Source organism: Aspergillus steynii (assembly GCF_002849105.1).
Source record: "Aspergillus steynii IBT 23096 chromosome Unknown P170scaffold_7, whole genome shotgun sequence".
NCBI lineage: Eukaryota > Fungi > Ascomycota > Eurotiomycetes > Eurotiales > Aspergillaceae > Aspergillus > Aspergillus steynii.
The window spans coordinates 1480959-1487176 of record NW_020194404.1 but is presented as its reverse complement, the minus strand read 5'-3'; positions in this window follow the sequence as shown (position 1 = coordinate 1487176).

Genomic DNA, 6218 nt, shown 5'->3' with positions numbered 1-6218 from the left:
AAAAAGAAAAAAATATACTACTACCCCACAGGCAGACTGCTAGAGGTTTATTTTTTACCAGAGAAATAAAAAACCCTATAAAAGAAAATATTATCTTTATTTTTAAAAAAAAATAATAAAGTCCTAAATTCTTATATATATCTAGGGCCTCTGAGATATTTATTAGGTTATTTATAAATTCTTATATATTTTTATAGTCAGAGAACCCAGACTATTTAATAAGATATTAAGTTTTTTTTTATTAATTTTAATATATAATAATCTTTTTTATCTTCTATTTATTTTAGCTATTAACCTTAATAGATTCTTAGACCGCAGGTATTCTATTACCGGTCTACTAGGTCTATAGTTTTAAAAGAGAAATATAAAAGATTAGATAGACCTGTTTTTATAGTCTAGGCAGGTATAATTAATAAGCTTGTTTTCTAATAGGTTTTATAATTTTAAATAGTCTGATATATTTACTATCTAACTTTTTAGATAGTTTCTATATTAATAAGTTTTTTTTACTAAATAGGACCTTATTATTAATCTGGAATATTACTGGTTTGTGGTAATAATTATAATATTTTTTCTATATTTTAATTACCTGCTAAAGATATTCTTTTAGTTTTTTTTCTAAGACTATCCACATATTCCTACTACTGCTTAATTAATTCGCGCTATATCTCTGCCTTATAGTCAGATAATTAGGATACTATAGGGGTATAGCCTATTAGTATCTGATTCAGGAACATATCTAGGAAGGCATAGGTTAAATTATTATAAGTAAACTCTGTAAATAGCAGCTAATCTGCCCAGTTATCTTACTGGAAGTTTATATAATAATATAAATATATTTTTATAATTTAATTTTGTTATTCCGTTTGACTATTAGTCTAGGGATAGAATACTATACTTATTTAATATTTAACTTAGAGAATCTAACAGAATTTATTCTAGTATCTGCTTATAAATAGTAATCTTTTATTACTAATTAATTTTTTTGGTGCTCTATATTTATAAATAATTTTTTTTATAAAGATGTTAGTTAACTATTTAGTATTAATAGTATTTTGTACCAGGATATATCACGCTGTTTTAATAAACCTATTTATTAGGACTAGGATTATATTATAGATAGAACTTTTATAATCCGCCAGTAGTAAGTCTATAATAAAATTAAATATTACTGATTACTACAGTTCTTCTGGGACCGGTAGGGGATTTAACTACTTATACTTATAATAATATAGGGCCTTATTATACTAATAAATAGTATAGCTGGTAATATAATCTATTATATCTTTTAATATAGGATCTTACCAGAAATACTAATAAATAAAATCTAGTATTTTATTTTATCCGAAATATCCTGCGAAAGGATTATTATAATAAATATATAATAACTTTTGCTGCAGCGTAGTATCTGGAGGTATATATAAGGTGCTTTTATACTGTATAAGGCCCTTTTTATTAAAGCTTTAAGCTTCCGGAGAAATAATTTAACTAGATAAATATTATAGATTAGTTATATAGTATATAAAAATATCCTTAAACTGTGCTTGCTATATTAAAATCTTAAGGCCTCCGGTACTAAGTCTATATTTAATTTTTTTATAATTATCCTGTGCACTAATTAAGCTTATCTGCAAGATACTATTACTTCCTGTCTATTTACTGGTGTGATCTACCCGTGAATCTATTTATATATTAAGTTAGTATTTTTACAGATAATTATTATTTATTTACTTACTGGTCTAATTTTTTTATAAACTAATTTAGATATTAATTTAGCTTCCGCGCGGTATAATATAATCTAGAGTATAAATATTATTAATTTTAATCTTAATATTATTTTTTAGAGATAAAAGTTCCGGATTTTTTTTTATTTTTTAAGATAATTCCTCAGGATCTATCTTATTTTATAAAAATAATCTTTAGGGATTCTTTAGCTATAGCTTTTTCTAAAATATTAATAATATTTTAATATTCTGTTTTTTCTTAGTACTCAGCCGGTAATCCCAGTATCTTAACAGTATATTTATGGGGTTTTTATAACCAGGCTTATACTTAATTATAAAGTTATAAGCCGCGAGTAGCTCAGCCTATCAGGCTTATTTTATATTTAAAGTTTTTATTATAAAAAAATACCTAAGATTTGCGTGATTAATCTATATATAAATTATTTACAGTCCGCCTGCGAGATAGTGCTGCTATATTTTAAAATATTTAATAATTATTAATAATTTTTGGTTATATATCTTCTATTATTATTTAGTGTTTTTAAGGTTCCTTAAATAAAAAGTAATTAGTTTTTAGGCTTCTTGCCTGCGGGATCCTTATAGTTTATTTATAGATTATAAGAGGATATTAGTTACTGTATAGCCCGAAACATCTATAATTATAAAATATTATTATTTAAGATCAAAATATTCTAGCACTAGCAGTTTTGTGAATACCTCTTTTAATTTTTTAAAAATAATATATCTTTTAAATATTATCTAGAACTATTCCCCTATTTTTAATTTTTTCAGTAAGTTGGTAAAAAGAGCAGTAATTATTATATATTAATAAATAAATCTTCTAAAGAATCTAGTAAATCCTAGGAATATTTAAATATTATAAATTAATTATAGCTCTGGCCACTATATAATTATATCTAATTAAAAAAGGTCTAACTGAATCCCTTTTTAGCTAATAATAAAGCCTAAAAAATAGACTTTTTTTATATAGAACACGTATTTTAATATTTTCACGAAAAGATTATAGTGTTCTAGATATTCTAGTATCTTACTAATATACTGGACATGTTTTTTCTTTGTTTTTAAAAAAATAAGAATATTATTAAAATAAATAATATAATAATTATTAAAGATCCCTCGCAGTACCTTATTTATATAGGCCTAAAATATAGAGGGAGTATTGCATAGTCCGAATAGTATTATTATATATTTATATTATTTATAATAAATTTAAAAAACTGTTTTCTATTTATTTTTTCAGCAAATATATATTTAATAATCACGCAGGTCTAGCTTTGTGAAAACCTTGGTATTTTTTAACTAATTTATAATCTTATTAATCCGCAGGAGCGGATAATAATTTTTAATTATAATCTTATTTAACCTCTGGTAGTCTATATATAATTACAGGCTATTATTAGATTTCTTAATATAGAAGATAGGGGCTGTAATAGATTTACTAGAGGACTAAATCTATTCTTTTTTAATTATTTTATTTAGATAGTCTTATAGCGCCTTTAACTTAGTATAGGATATATTATATAAAGATTTATATAGAGGTTTTGTATTAGGCTTTAAAAAGATAATATATTCTATTAATCCTGTTAATATAAATACTGCCTCTTGCTCAGAAAATACTTTTTTAAACTAAATATATTATTTAGGAAGACTAGGAGTTTCCTAGTCTAATATAACTATCTTAAATAATATTCCTAATTCTCCAGTACAGTAGTATTATTTAAATTAGTGGTAGGATACTAAGCTAACCGCAGGTGATCTACTGCGGTACTACCAGATTCTTATAATAATATTAAAATTAAAATCTATAGGACCTATCTAGCTCCTGCCGAGTATTATATTATAATTTATTATATTAATAATATAAAATCACATAATATAGCTGTATATATTATTATCTAAATTAAAGATCTTTATATTTTTCTGTAATATTCTGTATTAAGATATTATCTGATTTCTGATAAAGCGGACAGGGGCTAATATTTAATTAATATTAAATTAAAAGCCTTGCCCCTTTAGCCAGTAATATAATATAAAATTATTATCTGCCCTTATATCTAATAATATATTTGCGGTAGCTTATTTTTCTTTTATACGCAGTTAAACATCCGCGCGGAAAGAAGGGAATTATAATAAAATATCAGGTTTAATTATATTAAAGATTAGAGGCGCGCCTTTTTACTAGGAAAAAAAACTGTTTTTTTTTATTATTAAGGGTCCTGCTCCACTAGAGATTATATTTATAAATAATTTTTTATTTTTTTAGAGATAGTAATTTCAGGAATAATATTTTTTTTTCTTATAAATAAAATAATATTTATTTTTACTTAAGTACTTTTTTTTATCTTTAAAGGCCTACTACTTAAAATAGTTGCCTCTTTTTTTAGAATACTTATATTTTATGTATAATATACTGCCACCCCAAGAATTAGAGAAGCTATTTCGCGAAATAAGAAAATTATCTTAGAAGGGGTTTTTTTCCTAAAAAAAGTTTTCCTCTTAAAAGGAATATCTACCCCTAAAAAATAATCTACTATATAACTGTGATATTTAATAAAATTTTTTATCCTATTTTATTAATTATTTATATTATTCTGCTAGGGCACCTGCTTTAATAAGATTTTTTAGTTTTTTGTTAGTTAATAATTCAGGGGCCTGCTTAATATTTTTCTGTAGGTCTGGCTGTAATATTTCAAAGAAATAATTAATAAAAAACTAGTTAATATCTTTTTATATAAGCTCTGTAAGAAAGATATATCTATTTAATATAGCTTAGACAGGTTAGTTAGGGCCCTACTTTAGTTAAGCAAAATTATAAATATAGGTTTGTCCCTAGTTTCCTTTTTCTTTTATTTATTTTATTAAGAAGGTCTTAAAATCTTTAAATATTATTCCCTAAAGATCCCTAGGGTATATTAAATATTATAAGTTTTTAAGAGGTTCTAATAGATGTATCTCTGTATATAAAACTTTTATTTTTTTCTCAGAGAAAGAGCGAGGTTTACTCTTAAAGTAGTATTCTAAGTTTTAGATAAAAATTATATATTAATATAGGTTTTTACCCTTAAAAACCTCTGGTTTTTTAAGTTTAAAATCTTCCCTCTTCTTACTTTTTTCTAAGATCTTTATTAATATTACCAGTATATTAGGGGTTATTTGTACTAGTAAAAAGACCGTAGGCTGATTACTAGTCTTCTGATAGCTAGAGGATTATTCAGAATAATAGTTTTTAAATGTTTAAATAAGAGGAAAATTATTATTTAATATAAAGGGTTAAATTACTTTTTCTGAGGTAAAAGAGAGATTATTTAAAAATATTTAATAAATATAATATCCCTGTTTACTATAAGATCGCCTACGCGTAAATATAATAATAGTAAAATAAAAGAGAAAGTAATTAAAATTATAAAAGATAGCTATAAAAGTTCTGTTCTAGGTACTTGGTTCCCTTAAATAGATATACTGAGGAATTCGGGACACCTATAATATGCCTATGGACTGCCTGCTACACGCTGAGAGATACAAGGAGTTAAAGGACAGGTATATAATAAATAGAATTAATTACTTGACCTCTTAGGGGTCAAGCGGGTGGTCCCTTTTAATAAGAAGTTTCGCGGGAATTAGTTCCCGAATGCCTCGGCAACCCTGCGGACCTCCGGCGGTCCAGTTGTTCCGTGTTCCGCGCTGAGATAAGCGCCGGTGACACTAATAAAAAAAGAGAAACTCGCGGATAGGGTATTTAACCACTTATTAAGCTAACTTATGAAAAAAAGTCTTTATAGACTTAGGAAACCCTAGAACTAGTAAAATCTTGTGAGATTACTAAAAAAGAATTATTTAATAATAAATTAAAACTCTCGCGGGTAAGAAAACTACTAACCCTGGATATAAAAACTATTTATAAATAAATTATATTATTAAAGAAATTTCAGGAATTCTAGTATGTCTTAGTGTTATTTTTTAAAAAATATACTTAGGTAAAGAGTTCAGAGGAAGCTACTTTTCTTATAAAAAAAGGATCTGGCCTAAAGATTAAGTTTTCTAGCGAAAAAGAATAATACTTAATATATGATTATATTACTTATTAAGTGTTTATTACCAGATAAGAATTAACCGCGGAAATAAATAGCTAAAAAGATAAGGATAAAATAAAGATAGTAATTATATATCTAAATTATATATTAAGTAATCTTTAAAAGAGCAATTCTTTAGACAGTTACTACTTATAAGGATAAAGGAGTTTTTACAAATTCTTAAAGGATTAACTGGATAATCTAAGAAATTATAAATAAAATATTTAATTTAAGATACTATATTTTAAGTCTCGCGAGAATAAGAGTAATTATACTTACTTTTAAAAATAAAAGAAGGCCAAGTCTGAGCTCAGAGATGAGGTAAGAAAAATAAATTATTTATAGTTTTATTTACTTTATAAAATATTTAGTTAGGATTTTAAGTAAAAGATTTGGAAGTAAT